Source organism: Epinephelus moara, chromosome 6, assembly GCF_006386435.1.
Source record: "Epinephelus moara isolate mb chromosome 6, YSFRI_EMoa_1.0, whole genome shotgun sequence".
In the NCBI taxonomy this organism is placed as follows: Eukaryota; Metazoa; Chordata; class Actinopteri; order Perciformes; family Serranidae; genus Epinephelus; species Epinephelus moara.
Window position 1 is genome coordinate 13,449,905 of NC_065511.1, and position 17,442 is coordinate 13,467,346.

The window sequence follows — 17,442 nt, forward strand, 5'->3', positions numbered from 1 at the left end:
CCCCCCCCCCCCCCTCCCTCCCCAGCTTGTCTGTTTGACTTGTCTATTCCCCTGTGTGCACCTCATATGAGAGACAAATCTGTTGACAACAAGGTCGTCCTGTGAGCAAACTTTCTTTTTTTCCCCTCCTTCTTCCTCTCCTTCTCTTTCCATCATCCCCTTAGAAGTTATGTCCAAAAGGCTGTTATTATCTGGTATTAATAGATGCAGCCCCAGGAAGACAAAATCAGCTATTGATAATTGCAAGGAGTATACGGCAGCTACTGTATCGATCGGCGTGTCCTCCACTCCCCTGGTACTGAGAGATAAGGAGACACACTCTTTAGAGCAATATAATTTCTTTTGACCTATCTGCTTGCTACAGACTTATGATGAATAGCCAGAGTGGCTGAAGTCCTTTATCACCAAAGTTACCCCCTTGATATAATATTGATTCTTTATAACTAGCTCGCCACACAAAAATCAAACTGTCCACTTGGCCATCATCATCATCAATATCATCACAAAGGCGGAGGAATGAAGATCCCCGCGCCTCTATAGGCGAGCCTTTACAATCTCCTCTGTAGGCCTAATCTTTATTTTGCTGATGATGAAAGGAGAGGGGAAACGAGGCAAGGTGCCATTTAAGACGAGGTGCCATTTAATCCGGTATAGACTACACACACACACACATAGAGAGAGACAGAGGGAGGGAGAGAGGATGATCCAGAGTGATCAGGTTTGCCAAACAGCTTGGACTTCTGGGAAAGTAATTAATTTGGTGTGATTTTTTTTGGGATTGACAGAAAGATTTTGTGTGATTTTAGGCTGCACAAAAGCTGCAATCCCATAATATTCTAACACTGACATGACAGTGGATTAAAGAAAAAAAAAAGTCCACCCTCCAGTGGAACTATTAAAACAACTATGACTTTGGAGAGGCTTCATAAAACTAAATAAAAATCTCTTTAATTGACTGCAGTGGCAATGTAAAAATGCACGTTTGTTTTATGATACAGCTCACACCGGATGCGCCCCAGAGGTATCTTTTAACCTTAAAGGACGGGGCTGTTTTGCTGCATAGCTGGAGCCCCATAGAGGCTATTTCAACGGGGCCACTCTCTCTATTCACCGAGAGAGAGGAGAGCGCTGCTGGTGGAAGGGGAGTGGGGTGGGGGGGCCGAGGGATGGAGGGAGGCGGGAGGGGAGGGGAGGGTGGGAGAGGAGGCAGAGGAGAAACGTGTAATCACCCAAACAACCATTTTTACCCATTTCACCCCCTCTGGATCTGTGTCGCAAGGTAAGAAAAAGGCTACTTGGCTTCTTTACCGGCCCTCTCTGCATCATGAAGTGCAGCGGCTGACTTGTGTAAGAACTCCTCTCCTTTCCTCTCCTCTCACTCTGCAGCCTGCCGTCAGCTTTTCTGTCTTTCACTGCGGATACCGTGGAGGGAGGCCGGACGGCGAAGAAGACACCAAGAGGTAAATGACGCTCGCAGTTTGAATTTAAATTTTATTATTTATTTTGGTCGCTGTGCGTCACTGTAAAATGAGCAGAGTGTGAAGTTCTCCGTCAGATATCTTTAAATAACCTGCTGTGTTGTGTACGCTGTTTGGATCGTAAAGAGTGTGATTAGACCGCTGGAGTAGCGCAGTCTGAAAAACTGCGTCCCGTGCGTCAGTGTCCAATCAGACGTCTTTGCGCCGCCGCAACTGGTGCCAAGACGCATTTACACACACACACCGCAGGCTAATGTAGCAGCCTATGGCAGCCTATGGCATACTGCTGGGGCTTCTATCTGCACCAATCAGAGGCGACTTGTAACTTTTTTTTTTCTGCTATTGGATGATCATAATAACAGTATCCCCGAGGACAAGTCACTACACATACCTGAAATATTTCTGTAAGATTATAACTCATTATTGGGTCTATAATGACTTTAATATTATTATTGTTAATATAGATATTAACATTGCTTTATATTCTATAATTGTATGATGCTCACACACTGTCTGTTGTCTATATTGTATTTAATGAAGCTGATACTTTTTATGGTTTTATTACAATATCCCTAAAGACTAATAAGCCAAATTAATTTTATAGAGATCTTTTTATGGATTTAATGTCTTACGCATCACCTTCATAGTTATACAGTATTCCTACAGATATTATATTGTGTCAGCAGCACTTGATGGGGAGTTTGAAATATTCACATTAATTTTATTCTGTGCTTATCGATCCTTTTATACCTATAATTATTAATGATATTATTTTGTTGAACTTGAGGTTTTGACCCTTTATGGTTACTGTAGCATGTGTTACTTGTTGGACAGTCTTACGGATAATTTCAGTAAAGTTTAGGTCAGTTCACACGTTAAATTTAAAGTGACTTTTTTCATTTTGTAGTACATTATTATTATTATAACACTTGACTTTGGGGTTGTAGCTTTATAGAATAAAACATTATTTTATTATTTCAAATACGATACAATAGTGGTTTTATGAAGATTGTGACATATTTACGTCTTATTTTAAGGGGTGTTTTCATCATAGTGTTGGTAAAACTATTCAGGTGGAGCCACTCAAAGAGTGTGTGTTGTATTCTTAGACACTGAGCGAAACTATAGCAGCTGGTTGTCAGACTGACATGATATAAGAGTGGGTTTTTTCTTTCCTGACATGTTTTCTAGCTTTGCTCCGCACCACACATCCATTAGTTGGATATGTAAAACACACACACACACACACACACAATTTGATACATAATTGTGGACATCATGCATAAGTAATGACTATTGTAGCCGGGGCTCTACTAAGTGGCAACTGGCTGTGATCCTGCACTGAAAGTGGAGTGTTTTACTCTCACATTTATCACAGAGTCAGAAATTAGGAGGCATTTGAATCCGTGTGATCCGTGAACTGTTTTTACATCAGTGAACTCGACCATACATTTTCAGTTATCATATCATGACCTGCTTATCTTGCTTCCAGTGAGGCAGGCTGAGATAAAATGTGACAGGCGGCTCGTACCTGAGATGAGTAAAATGTGATCTGACTGGTCCAATCAGGCCTAATTGAAATGAATTGAATCAACCCATTTCTTCTACTACTGTAATTAAATTAGTAGCTGGGGTGTAATTGGACATCGAGTTGGCACTCGAGAAGGAGATGACAAAATGCTCATTGCTGCCACCGAAGGACTATGTGTCAAATTCAGTGTGAAAGGCAGCGCACCAAATGCTGGCTGACACGTTGACAAGTCTGGTGCTTCACGAGAAGAGCCCACAAACAAAACCCTCCGATTATCTGCCAGACTGAAACACTGCCTCATATGGAGGGAAATATGTTGAGATCTGCATACATGTGATTAAACTTGATGTGCAGTGAGTGTGGAAATAAACACATTTACTGTATATACAGTGCATCAAAAGTTAGGCTCTAATTATTGCTATTATAGTCCAGAACACTGTTCTTCCTGGGTTCCTAAAACACCTCTAATACTGAAAATGTTATAGCAGTAGCAGCTCTTAAATAAAGAATGACCCTCTTAATCTAGGGCATAAATGTAATAAATAAATAATTAACTGATAAAAGACATTTTAAAGGCAAATCAAATAAGATTCGGCGAGCAACAGCCAGCTGATATCTGATTCTTAATAAAACCCTGATACTTGCTGACCAGTCTCTGCCCTAACCCTCCTAGATACAGCTATATGTAAGAGCAGTGTTACATTTTGATGTCTGAATTGGAGGCCTTGTATCAAATATCTCACATATCAGTTTGGCCCTCACAGGAAGGGAAGAGGTTTTACTGCTCCAAGGCCTTGGTCATCTGTGGCTGTAATGCCATTTCCAAGAACAATGAGCAGAACGGGGCTAAAGTCGCACTGATGACACTTAATCTCATTGGAATTCCTTGTCAGGTTTGACCTTGGAAAGATATTAGCCACTCGACAAGTGACTGTGTGGGTGTGTGTGGGTGGGGAGAGGTGCCTGTGTGTCTCTGTCTGTGCGACTGCAAGTTGTACATGTTGTGTGTGTATGTCTCTGTGTGTGCTTCCTGGAGTAAACACAGGTGGAATTTGCTTTAGAGAGGTTTTAGATTTATAACTGTACCGTTGGTGTCGGTGGACGCATGATGATCTCTTTTGTGAGTGTAACTGTGACTTAGAGAATCCTTCCTGTATTTGCATGGTGGTCCAGCACTTCTGATGTGTTGCTGGAGGAGGAGGGGGGTCGGAGGGGGACTATGCATGTGCATGAGAGCAGCTAGCAGCCAGACCAGTGGACTGCAGGGATCTGTGGCCCGGTGATATGTGTGCCACATAGTCTGTTCAATAGAGGCCTTTGAATATTTAAACAGCATCAGTTACTTCATACTGTCATTGTTTTGGCACCATTTGCCTTGCTTAATCCTGGTAAGTGCATATCTACACTGTCTTACTGACAGTGTAGAGGTGTGTGTGTAGGTGTGTGTGTGTGTCAAGAGAGGGGGCACTGATAGATACGTTTGCATCGTGATTCAAAGCTAGTGAAAGTTAGCATACTGATAAATGTAAGCAGCTACCGTTGCATGTCCTTTGTAGTGATTAGACTGCCATTAGAAGTGTGTGTGTGTGTGTGTGTGTGTGTGTGTGTGTTAAAGCAGGGGAGGGCATAAGAGCGCGCCTGTATGAGCATGTGAGTGTGCTTGACGCCATCTAAAATGAGAGAGAAGACAGGAAACAAAAGGCTAGGACAATAATGTTCGGCATTCCCAAGGTTCCTCCAATATTTAAAGCCAGACAAGTTTAAATAAATGCAACCACTCGCTAAGGTCAGAAATGTGTGTTTCTGCATTTGCTCCTGAAATGACTGCTTCCTTTCAGTCGACACTATCTTCCAGAGCATCAGTTTGATCTTGCTGTTCCCACTACAAAGGTGCATACAATACGAACAAGGTGATGTCGATTGCAAAAAGGCCTATGAGCTTCAAGAGCAGCAATTAGAGTTAAACTGATACCTTTAGTCAGGTATCTAAAGCTGAGGTGGTGTAAAAACGGTGCGGTTTTGCCCCTAAATGAAACAAAAAAAGGCCAGTTCTGACTTTTGCTGCCAAATCAGTGATAAAATAGTTGACGAGGTTGATCACAATCATGTTTTGAAGGCCTGGGATTCCTGTTTTTGACTCAAAGAGCAAAAAAAAGTGGAAGGAAATGTGCTGCAGTGTTTGAGTGACACGAGGAACTAGCGTGATAAGAGCATATGAAATATAATCACATTATGATAAGAAAAGAAAACAGATTTTTAAATAATTAAAAGAATATGGAGCATAAGACAGTTTTCACATTTTCACAGACACCTATCTGTCTGCGTGAGAATGCACCATCACACAGCTGCTGCTTTTGAGACTGGACTGCTACTATGTGAAACACTGTTGCATTCACTCATTCTCTCTGCACTGTTTGCTGTTCACATAAGAATTTGCACTATCAACATAACTGCTGCTGCTGAACCTGATTTGCTTTACATCTTGTTACACTGCTCACTCACATGCAGATTTTCTTTTTCATGCATGTAGTTGCATTCTCTTACATCACATATCTCAGTCCTTTTTCCTATTACAATGTGCAGAACTGTTAGATAAACGTGTCACTTACTTTTTCGTACATACTATATTTTATATGTCAATCCATTTTATCCTAAATATCATCTTATCTCATGTTCTTTAATTCTATCTTTATTTACCAAACTTTATCTTTGTTTTTTAATTTCATTCTGTTATTATATAATGTTTATTTTTTCCTTTATTTTAACATTATTCTATCTTTCTGTATCTCATTTTATTCCTATTTTTTTAATCTTTTTTTCTATTTATTTTATTCCTCTTTTTCTCTTATTCTATCTTTATCTTATCCTTATTGTGACTATTGCTTTTATTGCTCAGCTGACCTGTTCTCTCGTCTTATACATTCCAGTGTACCATTGACCCTGTGTTAACCTATCAGTGACTAATAAAGCAAAATTGAAACTAAAATGCCTGCACGAAATAAGGCTGAAAACCCAGAAAAGTTATCGTCAGAACAATATTGCTTATATAAGTGACAAGCTTTCCTAGATGAATCAAAAAAGCTCTTGTTTGCTGTGGGGGACAGTTAGCTGCTTTACATTCCTCCATTTACAGTACTGGATGCACCGGCATGTCTACAGCCCTTCAGCCTTTCTCTTTCTCTCTCTGTCTCCGTCTCCACGGAGAAATATTTGCGCAGTGAACCCTCCTCTGTATAGTATCTGTGCTATTCCCCTCTTTGTCCCTACACTGACTTATTTATGGTAACCCGCTAATGAGCTATACGGTCTTTTGTAGTGAGAGACAGCATGTGTAAACATTTAGATTTTTTCCCTCAAGTACACGGCAAGATCCACCAAATTAAAAGGCACAAAGTGAAATGAAATCACGGAGCAACCTAACACCTGATCAAATACAAGGTTACCCATGCAGTGTTTTGTGTTTTGCCGTGTTAATGCCCTATGTTGCTATCAGTCTGGCGTGTGTTTTGGAGGACTGCCAGCCAGTGGAGGAAGAGCACCTATTTTGTGGAGAGGTAATTGCTACACAGTAGCCTCTGATTGCCAGGATCTTTCACTGGGAACGGCCCCGGCTCCCTTTTCACTTGCACCGACAGCCTGATTACAAATCATCTTATTGATTTGATGAGTGCAAGATGTTTGCTAATAACTGTTCTCATACCATCTGTTAATCTTTGTTGTGATTAAAGAGGTAATCCCAATACCCATTATTCCCAATGACAAGAGCGGGGATCGTTCTCTTACACAAGCTTTAGCCCCTCACAGGCCAGAGGGGGGAGACTCGAGGGGGTGCAGTACCAAGGATATCAGTGATCTCCGAATGCAATTGAGAAATCTGCTCCACCTTCTACATAACAAACGCGATACAAAAAAAAAAAAAAAAAAAGAATTACACCCCTCGCTAAAAATCCATTACCCCGTATAATCACGCAAAATGATTTTTCTTAAATATGATAATAAATCACAGGCTGGATCAATAGCCTGCGGACCAACTGCTATGCCCTGATAACGTATCAATCAATATTTAGTATTTAGATTTTAATTAATACCTCAGTGGGTCTTGGAGCCTGTTAACACTGAGAGAAATATAATCTGTGATAAAAATGGGCCCAAGTAAAGAAACTGATAAAAGCAAGCGTGGTCCTTGTTTGCATTCCACAGTTGTTCCTCATATCTGTCATTGATCAGTCAATTGCTTAGTTGTGATTAAGGACCCTTCAAAATCACGCTTGGTGTGTGTGTGTGTTTGGGTGTGTGCACGTTTTTGTGTGTGTGCAATGCATAGGGGAGGTATGGATGTGTGTGTTTACATGGCAACGTGCTCATCGATCATGCTTTGTAGGGATGAGCTATGCTTCGGGAGCACCTGCTGCAAACGGCGCAAACAGAGGATCACACAGTAACATCATGTGTTACAAAGAAAGCAAACAAAGCTTTGGAATATGTCTTTATTTTTTATTTTTTAGGTTTGTTTTGCAGTGTAGCACAACATTTTTTTCATCCTGAATGTAATCCTAATCTCAGCACTCCTGCATTGTGACAGGCTTCTCGCATACACTGTTGCTTGGCTATAAGAGGGTGATTCTCTGAACTGCTCCCAGCATACTGTAAAGACCTGCAATTAATTGGCTGCTGTGCAACTCTGACAGAAACACTTAGGCAAATAGTTTCAGAGTGATGCATTTAAGTCATTGCATCCCGAAAATGCACGCAATGGCCCCCTCTCTAATCTTTTCTTAAGGTTTTACGTGTTAAACACAGGACTGCCAACCGCTTTTCAATTGGATTGACTCTTGTGGCATTTGTAATTGGAATCCTTTTCCTTTATAAAGAGATTAAAATAGATAAATATAGAAACAGACAGGCAGAGTTTGACCGTGAGGAGCTGCATGACTAACACAAGATTAATAAGACACATAGATAAACAGGATTCTGTGGTAATCCTCCTTCGAACTAGTGCATTTGACTTGTAATCTGTTGACTTCCATCTTTCCACCGTGCCTGTCCATCTTAAATAAACAAAGGTGTTCATAGAAATTAAACAAACATTATAATTTGATTATATTAATGATTAATAGGATTCGTCAAACAGTTCCAGTCAAAAGTCTGACCACCATATCAGCAAGGTATGTTAAACTGTAAGTAACCATAACATAAGTAAGTATACATGAAGTAAAGAGAAGTTGAGTCACTTTTCCATTATTTCCAAACTCCAGGAAACCTCATCCCACTATCACCTGTGTGTTTTCTGCATTAGCATTATGTTGGACCACACACGCTATCTTAAAAGGAGGATGAGTGGACTGTGCAGGCTGTTGGCTGAAGGCCACTGTGGGTCCCTGGTCTCTGGAAAGTCAAGCTGTGATGTGAGCTAACAGGACATGTGCATGTTGCTCAGGGTTACGACTAAACTTAAGTGTCCCAAGGCTGTCTGCTGTCAGACCTGGGTCAACAGGATATTAGGCCACAGCGAGTGCTGGCCCAAGTGGTTGGTGTTTCTTTTGAGCTGATCCCTGGCACACACACATCCACGGTAGCATTGGCACGGAACAGGAAGACACACACGTAAACATACGGTGGAGGTCAGTTGAGGCAGCTTGGGTGTCAGATGGGGTTGTACTTGGTGTTTGCCACACCTTTGCCCCAGTGACCTATATCTGATAAGTTATCACATTATTTAAATGAAAACATATTTTTGGAGAGTGTATTAGATGTAGCCTAGTTGATGCTCCAGCCACCAACAATACAGTGCAGATATAATTACATTAAAAATGTCAGTAAATCCTCCAAAATCCCTCAACCAACATCATAATCTTGATTAAAAATATGGTGAAGAGACAAGGGGTGGAACATTTTCCCATTCACTACAGTACACAACCATCAAATTGGAGTTATCAGTGTTGCTGGCACATCAGCTTAGCTCTGTGGTAAAGCTCACACACCATGAGACTGGACCGGATTGGCCAATCCCTATTAATCCCTTCTTACTGTTAGGTGGACAAGGTGCCAAGGGGGCCCGATGCAGGGCTGGCATGGGGTGTGTGTGTTAGCAGAGTGAGTCAGCTGCTGCCGGCATTACTGTAATTGAATTAGTGTTTGTGTGGTCGCACACACTTCGAACAGTGCAGGTGAGGGCATGTATTGCTGTGCATTAGCTTTGATAATCTTGTTGTCCGGGCTGCATGTAAAAGCATTCTAACATTCACAAATTAATGACTGTATTATCATTAAATTACATTATTATTTTGAGACATTAGTAGCTCTGCTGAATGAGAATTTGTTTGTGCACAGTTTACATTGTGTGCTACAGGGTCAGGTTTTGATGGGAATTCAGCTGCAGTGCTATATGCAGCAAATGAAAACAACGGAGCTACAACATACTTTGAGTGTTTTGGCAACGGCAAAAGATAAAAGGTGTGAAAGCTAGAATGAGAAAAAAAATCAACGTTTTTATTCCTTTGAGATAAAGAGAGGTAGAAAGTCAGCAACAAACTACTTTTCATGAAAAGCAGCAGGATTTATGGCCTTAATTTTGAGGAGCACTAGCATTAGCAATATCTTTGGTGTTAAATTGAGGCTACTAGTTGTCTTGGCTACAGGGTGTAATTTACTTCTATTGTTTTTACTTAAAGCTATGCTAATTAACATTTTAATATTGAAAATGTAAAATGTAAATTAGGTTATCATCTGACTCTGCAGCTCCCCTCAGCTTTACAGAGCTTTATCTTGTTTTAGGTTAGCGTATTTCTGACCCTCATCATGACACGTTGATTAAATCTGACTTCTGTTGTCGACATCATTTGCAGCAGCAGGCAGTTGTTTCAAAACAAAAAAGCAAGGACAACCCCGCTGTAAGCCTACACGACCTGTAGCACCAAAAGTTAGACAGACAACAGTAGCAGCTAGCTAGTGAATGTAGTGCAGCTTTTCTATAGAGCCAGATATTTCCTTCAGGAGTTGGTGGAGACTAAAACGGAGCTAAAAGGAGATTGACTTATGTATTTACATGCGCTAAATTGGCAATAATGTAAGTTAATGTTGTTCTGCATCTGCTGGATAAAAGCCCACAGGAACAGCGCTGTTGATGCCCATTTAACATAGTGGCCAAATGTGGAATTACAGCTTCCAGGTCTGTCACGTGATGCCATGGAGCCCAAACAGGCCTCCAGGATGTGCACCGGGCTGTGAAGCCAATTTCCTAGTGGTCAAACAGTGGTACTGCAATTACCTTGGTCTGTCACGTAATGCTATTGGGCCCAAAAAGACCTTTTCCCCATAGACTTACACTGGGAAAGAGGCGTCTATAAATCAGTGAATAATTTTCTTTTTGAAGTGTCACAACCCCCGCAATATGACTTATTCCGTCAAGATTTAATCCATTCGGTCTGATAGAACATGGAAAGTCTACTAAAGCTACAAGATTAAACTATTTTAACCCATTCATGCTAGTGGAGCGCTAAACTGGAAGTGGGCCACTCCGCTACACTCGGCCATGCATGGGCCCAATGATATGGAAGCAGTGCCAATAATCTGCATAATTTCCTACCATGGAAATAGAGCAGTCTGGACTGAATGTGCCACTGTGCAGCTTCCATAGGAATGAGTGGAGCCCTGCCACCAGTGCTGTATCTAGGTCTCTTTATACATCTGTTAGTCCAAAAAAACTTTTACCCATAGACTTACATTGTGAAAGAGATCAGTGGATAATTAATTTTGAGCAGCACGACCCCTACAAAATGAATCATTTCACTATCGGAATTTGATCCATTTGGTTCAATGACATTTAAAAAGTCTAAAAGAGCTGCACGATTATATCATTGTTATCCCCATTTGAGTTATTGGAGGGCTAAATCGGAAGTTAGCCGTTTGGCAGCAGAAGTTAGCTGTTTAGCCACTGTAAGTTTCTTGTGCGCTTGCTCTGTGGACCACACAATGCAGAAGATCCAGGTAATTTCATACCACAGAAATCACACTTTTTTGGCTTCATGCACCTGCCTGCCTCCAATGCTGTATCCAATTCTATTTATACCTCCATGGCTGGATGAGGCAAGTGTTTGCTAACATTACTAGCATGTTAACTTGTGTGCAGCATGTTGCGTTTCCCTTACGTAGCCAAAAAATTAATTCAAACTGGTTAATGTATCCGATTTTTATTTTGGTAAGGATGTAGTCATGGTTTAAATGTTATACATGGCACTTAAAGCTTAAAGCTAAAATTGTTAGCAAAGTGAACTGTGAGAGTCATAGCATGAATGACTAACACTGCAGCTACTGTCTTGTCTTGCTAACTATTGCGACACCATGGGGAGAAATTTGTTGAATTGGTGTCATGCATTTATTCTAATCAGGGCAGAAAAGGGAAAATTGTTGTCAAACTCCCACATTTTCCTAATTTTCCTGCATTTTAACGATGAACACTAGAAAAATGTAACTATTATATTGTTACATAAATGAATAATTTTACAGTTTTGCAGTAAAATATTACAAATAAAAGCAATAAAAAAGCATGGCATGGAAAAACAATGAAACAGGAGAAGACTAAAACAAAGTTGAAAGAGAGAATGAAGATGGTGGGTGGAGGAGGATGACGGACAGTTGCGGAGACAGGGTTGTTAGTTTATGTAGGCTGTGGGCTGAGTCGACTGGAAAATTTTGATCACTTTAATTTACTATATCCAGCGTTGCTTCTCTCCCTGTCCAGCACTTTTATCAAGCCCTGTGAGCCCGTATTGATTTTTTTATTTTCTGCCCAGGATAAGAAGACAGAGAGTTAGGGAGCTCTGGTGAATGGAGAACTTTCCTCAGATTGCTGCTATTCTCCAGCTTATTGCATCCTGTCGTTTGTAGTTTCAGATGATGTCCAGTACGCCACGGCTGCTCCAGCCAATAAACAAGGTGACTAACAATGGAAGAGAGCCAGGAATGAAGAGAGGGAGACAGGCTAACCACCACACCACACACAGATAGAAACAAGGGGGGGAGAGAGGACATTTTATAGAAGTTGCCTTTGTTTTACGGCTACGTTGACACTTTTTTTTTAAAAAGTATGTGCTTTAGTGTTGCTTAAGAGCTGTTTTTACTTGTTTGTATTGAATAAATAAAACATTTCATATTGTTTTAAGCTTATCAAAAGATGCATTGAGGGACAAACCTTACTAAACTGATTTTTTTAATTCTTCAAATACATTTAATGTCAATTTAATCATAAAGTAATACGAGGAAAGGATCTTCTGAGGGAAATCATAAAGCATGCTAACATGACTCTGAATTGTTTAAAAATGTGTTTGTGTTTCTGATGAATTGTAGGTAAAACTGTTTTGTCCAACTTTTTATTTACAAGATATCCAACAGGGCTTTGGTGTTTTCCCTCCCTTTTATCCAGCGTTCAATTTTAAATCAAGATGTCATTTGAGATGAAAATAAGCAGGTGTTTGTCTGTGAACAATGCAGCAGAGTGCAGTGCATTATTTGCTTTCACCCTGTGCCACAATATGCTTTCATAGAGAGTTACCATGTTGGAAGTGAGATAGTTATTCTGGGACTGAGGGCAAGAATACTATTTACCATTTTTGTATATTCTTGTTACTGGTTCATGTGTGTCTCCCTGAGCAAAATTAATTATCACCTTTGCCCCAAAGAAAATGCAATTAAAAAGTAGAGGTAATGGTTTTTTCTTCAAAATGAAATGGGACGATGGTTTTGTCCCCAATTCATTGGCTTTTTGATGATGTGTGTATCAGACAAATTTATTCCATAAATCTTTTTATTTCTTCATTTTTAGGTCTTTTTTTTTTCTTCTTCTTGTTGGCGTGAATTTGTATTTCCAAATGTTGGGATAAGAGGATGAGTGTGTGTGTGTGTGTGTGTGTGTTTGTGTGTGTGTGTGTGTGTGTGTTTGAGAAAGAGGGGGTTGGGGGTGTGGGAGAGAGACAGAGAGAGATTAGTGACAGTCTGATAAAAGATGTCTCCAAAACCCTAATTAAAATTGAATACCCCCGCAAATGCAAAGCAACATGCAATCTCCAGGTATTTCATTTAGAGCAACTATCTCAGTGCGAGGCTGTTTTTTATGTCTTTCTTCATTGCACACAAATAGCTATCCCCCTTTCGTTTTATTTTTTCACACTTCCACATCTGCCACTGTCTTTGTCAAACCTCACGTCTGCCCTTCTCTCCCTCCCTTGATGTCAGACACAATGACAAAATAAAATCAAACTGAGTAACCCCGTAGTGTGTCCCTTTTTTTTTCTCCAAAACACTTCCAAGGTTCAGCTCATTAAACTGCAGAAAAAAATAAGGGCTTCTGACGCAACAGTGAGCACAGCGTCAAGCTCGTAGTATTTTTATAACACAAACATGCTCAACTATTAAGAACAAACTTTACTTTATTTTTTTCCAACAAATGCTGACATTGGTAATACCTCAGTATAGGCTGTGTTCTTGGAATGAGCTCCATGACTTTGTTGCAGCACCACATATTTTTGTGTCTGCTCTGATAAAGAGTCAGTTCATCACTAAAATGATCAAACAGTTCAAATAGAAGATTTAAACTTTAATGAAATTGTTAGCTATTTCTGTATCCATGTACATCCTCTCTCATTATAACTGGTGTTTATTCTGGTAAACTTCTAAGCTTCTTGTCATTCCTCATGCCGGATGCTGAAGTAAAAGTGCATGTTCACAGTTTCTAATTCCTCGTCGTCTTGTTACATCATTAAAAGCGGGGCTCATCCTCCGTCCTTGGTCTTCAAATATCTCCTGCAGCTTTGTGAGTAAAACGAGAAGAGTGATTGCACTGTACAGCGGAAAACCGTGTTTGAGAGCTGACCTGTGTTGTGGCTGCAGTAGCACTTTCACTTCCTACTGTCTGGACTCAGACTGCCCGGCCATGTGATCTCACTTCAGAGGAATCCATACACACTCACACACACACACACACACACACACACACACACACACACACACACACACACATGCAAACACACACGCAAACACACACGCACACACACGCACTAGTCACTGTCATCAGCAACTGGTGGCCTACGGTTTACCTGCCAGTTTACACATGAATCAACTCAGGCGCTGAGGTCTGGAAACATACTGGATTGATATTACTATATGATATCAGCTTGCCATTTCATTCAAGTACAAACATAAGCTTTAAATTTGGTATTTTCTGCTTGTTTTTTATTATTTTTTGCACATTTTTCCTTTCACAATTTTACTTATTCCTGGTTCTTCTAGTGTGTTTAGTGAAGGTTTAAATTGGGCTTTTTCTTTCGCTTAACAGGCAAAAATATTCCTATTTTTTAAATTATTACGTGTTCTCTAATGCACAACTAGCAGACCAAATTCATAGGTTAATTAAATCATTTGATTGGAAAACGTTGAATTCAAGCACACTGTTACCCCTGAGTTTATTACAGATACATTTATTTACATTTACAAGTTTATTACAGGCAAATTCGTCAAATTCACAAAATGAAACAATAATATCTGCTGCGATACGAGTCATGGGCTGCAACAGTCAATCAAAAGGAGACGCAAACCACATGGCTAGGACAATTAACAGTAATTGATATGTTGAAATCCATAGAATACAAATGAAAGTAGACACCGAAATAAAAATGATATGAGCATTGAAAAATATGCTTCTCTTATCAACAGGAGAGGTTCAGACAGGACAGAAGAGGCAGGCCTAACAATAACCAGACTGCGTCTCATCCCATAATATATTTTGTCATGAAAAAACAACAATTTGCTCAAAAATTGTAAAAATAAAACAGCTGTTGACAGTTGTGGGGCAAAAAAGGAGAAAAAGCCAGTATCCAGTAGTAGCTTTAGCTGTCGAAAACCCCCATACTGGCTGAACATTACTCAGAGCTCACACCTATAATCATTTTTACATGGCTGCCTGCAGAAAATGCAAAGGAAATTGCTCTGGCTTAAGCTACCATTTAGTCATAAGGATATGGTCCATTTGGTGCCCTGCCAAAGCCATGCCCCTGAGTCATTTTACTGTATGTATTTTTTGTCATCCATTCCCAGAACACCAGTTGAATCATACAGCAAATAAATAATCCCCAGCGCAGAGAGTTTAAAGAGGTGAGCAATAAACATGTGTCTCAAGCATGCGTTTGCTTTCCCTGGACTGCACAGAAGTGTTTTCGAAGCTCCCCTCTCTCCATCTAGACAGTTATTAACTTTGCAGATGATATCTTGTCATGTTAACTATTGATTCCCGTCATCGTTAGAGTGTGTAATAACGAGGAACGTTGGTGCGACAGTTTTGTTATATCTGCAGAGAAGTGACAGGCCCATGTGTTAAAGACATGTTTACTTCACTCGGGGATCAATAAATGCTGTGAGCCAGCATGAGAAAGCATAGGCCCTTACCAGTGTTATCGATGCACAATGTATCACATTATGAAATATATGTAGGAGGAAGCTGCCCACGAGATTAAGGAGTCCTCACAGATCAATGAAGAGCATGAGCATTAATATAGTGTCTGCTACTTCCCTCCCCTGGACACCCCAGGTTATTTTTGCTCTCAGGCTGAACACTGATACACATAGACGTGCTTTCGCGTGAACTGGGAGAATTAGATTTGCCTGTTGGTGTTACAATCCAATATCTATCATTGAAAGGATTCTTTTCACTCCTACTGTATAGCCAAAGGTCTCTCATTTTGGGCTCGGCGGGCAGAGGCCGCCATGGCTGTGAAAATTGGGTTACTTTTGAGATTTTAAACTTATTAACATGTTAGAAAAATGTACTTCGCATTTATGGTGGCGCTGTGTGCTCACATGCGTGTGTATGTGTGTGTGTGTGTGTGTGACAGCAACCTTGACCTTGAGACTGGTGGTGGAAAAGACTGTGTGCTTGCTTCATGTGGTCAGGAAATGTTCCTTCTTAAGGTGATTTCACTGTTTAATCCCATGCTGAAATTTAGCTGTCTTCATACAGCGCCCTATTTTAACATTTGCTTGAGCTTCTATTATCCCTATTACCCCCCCCCCCCCCCAAAAAAAATATATATATAACCCTCCTTTTTTACCTTTCCTGTAACTGGGTGTGAATGCTGGAAAATTCTTCATTATTACTATTTCGCCTTGTTTTCAGCACTCTTTTCCTCCCACATTTTTACATAGAAACTTTACTTAAACATCAAAACAGTCAGCTCAGTTAGGACATATGGCTACTACTTTTATCATTCATAAATGTCATACTTTCAGAAATAATTTCAGGGAAAAATTCCCCATTCAAATGAATGGACAGAATTTTTAAAATTGAAAAATTGCATGCATTTCAAACTCCTATGTACTTATCAATTTGTACAGCTAGAAACTACATTCAAACTTTAAAATGTTCCACATTGTTCATACATTATGGGTATTATACAACTTTTTAAGCCAGGAATAAAGTGATTTTTCAGTGACATTCATAGTGATTAAACACATTCCCACTTTTTCAGTTGTTACTTCACCTTCTTCTTACACATTTAAACCAGTAATTCAGTTGAGCATCAGCTTTTCAAAATCTAGCATTCACACTGCATTTGTTTCAGAAGCGGTCTTGTCTAGTTTAACTTAAAATTACTCTTTTGCTCTGCATCATAAGCAAGACGATCAAACTACTGGTTATCATTTCGACCACATCCAGTTGACCTCATATATAAACTGAACTCCTAAACCTCATTTCCCACGATGCACGTCAGGCCTTTATGAGTTTCTCATCTGAATATATCCCCACTGTGGAGGGCAACAGAGGCGTGCTGTCATCGAGCTGACCCTTGAAGTGGCCAGATGAAGGGCAGGGAGGAGGAGGGGTGGAAGGGTGGAAGGAAAACTTGGGCCAAGGTCAAGAAAGCTAATTTGTTTCCTGCGTCCCCTGCCGTCCCTCAGAGGCGGACCACACACTGCCCATGCAAGAGGGGCTTTAATGTGGTTAAGGGTGCATAGCATGGGGCTGAGCTCATTAGCTACTGGCTCCTATATCATGTAGGACGCAAAAATCTTATTGTTTCTGACTGTCTTCTTGTACTGAGTATTGATAAAACAAATCTAGTGTTTTATTAATATCATCTATGCAAAACAACTTTATTTTATTGGAACCCTAACATGTTTTACAGAAAGCAGAGACACATAGAATATGTTTTTGTTATTGTTTTTAATTGACATCATACATTTTTACATAAATATAAAATTACAGCACACTAATGTTGAAAACATGTTTAAATATACAGTGGAAGAAGTGTTTAGATGCGTTACACAAGTAAAAGCCACAATATTGCTATGTTGTACTCAATTACAAGTAAAAGTAAAAGCTTTGCATTCAAAATATGAAATCTTAAATAATTCCCTGGACTGTGTGGGCGTGGTTTGAACAGATTA